Consider the following 3134-nt stretch of genomic DNA (forward strand, 5'->3'; position numbering starts at 1 on the left):
GGCCGGGAGACGTCGTGATAACGCTGCATTGATCAGGTGATCCAGGTGGTCTTTGCAGAGAAAAGAGATTCTGTATTTTCAGTTGTCTAGCTGAGTGTCTTATATGGTTTACAGCGTCCAGATGGAGTCTGGAGATGATGCGGGGTGCTTAGTGTTTGCCGTTTACATCTTAACACACACACACACACACACACACACACACACGGGGAGAGACTGCATGACACTAGGCGGTACGGCCTGAGACACGCACAACAAAACCTTCTGCATTTCTGTCTTGCTTTTCCCGAACAGTGATGTCTGAACCGAATCGGGACTTTGGTGAACCCATCAGTAATCTTATCCAACGCTACTTGAACTGAAAGATTCAGGAGGAATTCTGCACGACACATGTGTGTGTTAGGGCATGTTTTACGGCCCTAAACCTGCAAACACACGGCTTAAAATGAGACTCTCCGGTTCATCCTCCATCCCATCCGCCCATTTACACCTGAATCCCTATGTCGTCTGTCTTATCCGGAGCAACACTCATCCGTGGTTACACTGGACCTCTGAGGAGACCGTGTCCTTCCGCCAAAGACTCACCACTAATCTGCTGTCCTCCGACTGCTGGGACACTCACCCGGCGCTGCTCAGCGGCCTTACTGTATATCTGGACTGTCTCCCCCGGGATCCTCTGACACCTTTTTGGCAAACCCTGGGCTTTACATGCAGGCGCTGCCCAAACATTCATCCGTCCATGTTGCAGCACATCCCTCTGTTGCACTAGATAACGATGTAATATATAAAAGTCCCCCCCCCCTGCCTCCTGACATGAGACACTTCTCTCCAGGGACATATACTCATTGTCTTCTTGCCCTCTATTCCTGGTCACCTGGCTCTACACAAATCCAGCCAAACCATTGGATGTGGAAAAACTGACAGAGAGGATTTCTCACTCCCCCAAGAAAAACAACAACAGTTTGCCAACACAGCTAACCTGACGGGAGCTTTATTCGGGTTTATTGATGCCATCATTACACGACTGCTTCCACGAGCAAAATGGTTTCCGGGTTTGAGGAGGAAATTAGAAGTTTGATGGCACTCTCTCCCGGGAGAAAAGCAATTACGCACAGCAATGAGAGCACAATTGTCGGAAATTGGCTCATGAAAGAGACATAGAATTATCAGTTAGACACAATGGCTCAAAGGATATGAGGAAAAGCACCCAATGTGGTTATTTTGTTATGGAAAAACGACACAATTTCACCAATCACTTCAGTTGTCTTGAGGCAAGAAAACAGTGTTCTGCTCTCTCTTTCTCTCTCTGCCCCCTTTCCTCTGCGATGTAAACCTGTCATTTGACGCGTAAACGAAATTGATGGCGCGATAAAAGTTGCCAATAAACTAACATACGACGAGCTTCTCCCAGAGATGAAACCCTTTTCGCAGAAATTAAGAGAAATCGCATCAAATCCAGTATTGACACTTGTCGTAAATCGTTTCTGACAGCTACTAATGGACTGCTATCACTGTTGCGCACAACGCTCAAAACCACACCGGGGGCTGCGAGCTGGGCTTTTTCACGAGGTTTTATCAGGAGTTAAAAACCCCGTGCACGCGGACATGGTCGGTGGAGCTTTAACTGCGGTATTGGCGCCAACTCAGCAGAAAAACTACATGAAGCACCGCGTGTCCTTGACACTAAGACACTAAAACACTGAGGCTGTTTCGCCGTGCGGAGCTTCCTTTAGAGTTACCGCAACCACAACACTGAGCCAGTTAGCAACTCCGTGGCTACATAACCCAGGCTAACGTTACCTGGCCGGACACGCAGCTGTCAGAGCTGCCCAGACACAGGAAGAGGCAACAACAAACAACAATGTAGCAAACGTAGAAATGCGTGCACAAGGCTGGCGAAGAGTGACTTACCCGAGCAGTGTATCCACATCTGTTTGATGAGCCGACAGATTTAAACGACACACTTTGTTGCATTCGCGTTTACGAGAAGGTTTACACCGAAGAAGACACCGTAGCTAGTGCTAAACTCTCCGCCGAGCGCGGTGGGATACCAATTAAAACAAATTCTTCCTACTTGATGTACGAGGTAACTATTTAGTTATGGCAAATGGTGCCTAATCTATCCTGAGTGGCATTGCATTGTGATTGACAAGGACCCTGGCCAATGGGAGCGCGCTGTGGCCGCCGCCTCGACCAATCAAATCGTCAGCGCGGAGTTGGTGGAAGGTGAGCTGTGGAGTAGGAAGGGCTGATGGCGACATCATGTGTTATGAGTTTATATCCCTCCGCTTGTCATGTTTTGAGAGCAACCGGCTCCACTTTCTCGGTCTTTTTTTTCATATTAACCAACAAATCAGACTTTGTTTTACAGTTTTATTTTGGTAGGCCACATTATTTAGACTATTAGGTCATAAAAATAGCCTAATTAAAATGAATATTTAGCTTACATAATCATTTAAAAAATGTAAATAAAAATAATAAATGCCCAATAAAATTTGTAACGACAAAACAGTGTCTCGAGTTGGTATTTAGTCAGTAATTAGCACAAATAAAACACAATTATTCGTTTTGATTACACACGCTACATGTTGTAAATGCGTATTTAAATGTGTGAAGGCCCGAGCGGTCTCGAGCTTTACTTTCACTGGATGTTTAAAGCGCGAGGACAAGCGCCCTACTTTATCTGTTCTCGGCGGAGGAACACGGTGTTTACACTGAGGAGCAGAGTGACGTACTGTAAAGTGACGGATACAGTCAGTCAGTGTGGCGCGAGGCACGATAATATGTAACGCATGCACATCTACGTTCGGGGAGTTTTGAAAAGAAGTTTACGTAGAAGACGTACGTATTTTAATTAATAATAATAATAATAATAATAATAATAATAGTCTACCTCTGCCTTATGTGCGCGAGGCTACGTCATGTTACGTCAGAACGCTGTTCAGGCTGGGATATTTAAAGCAATACACAGCTCGTGCATGTTTATTGGCTCAAATTTGAAATTTAGTGAAGGAGAGGTCAAGAGACTCGGTATTTATTTAACAAGAACATCAATCAACCAATCAAATATTACTTATTTCTTACTTCAAATATTATCAAATGTTACTTAATCTTTCTTCCAAAATAAATACATAAAA

At 44.8% G+C, this 3134-nt stretch overlaps 1 protein-coding gene across 1 annotated transcript in view; it reads right to left on the reverse strand.

Moving 5' to 3' along the window:
- Window positions 1–2190, reverse strand: part of LOC117945891 (myocyte-specific enhancer factor 2D homolog) — a 56552-nt gene extending 54362 nt beyond the window's left edge. Inside the window, exon 1 of the mRNA XM_034873623.1 lies at window positions 1909–2190. The gene's annotated coding sequence lies outside the window, so the exon portion shown is untranslated. The remainder of the gene's footprint in view (window positions 1–1908) is intronic.
- Between the last annotated feature and the right edge of the window lie 944 nt (window positions 2191–3134).

The sequence above is a fragment of the Etheostoma cragini genome, chromosome 6, assembly GCF_013103735.1.
Source record: "Etheostoma cragini isolate CJK2018 chromosome 6, CSU_Ecrag_1.0, whole genome shotgun sequence".
Lineage (NCBI taxonomy): Eukaryota > Metazoa > Chordata > Actinopteri > Perciformes > Percidae > Etheostoma > Etheostoma cragini.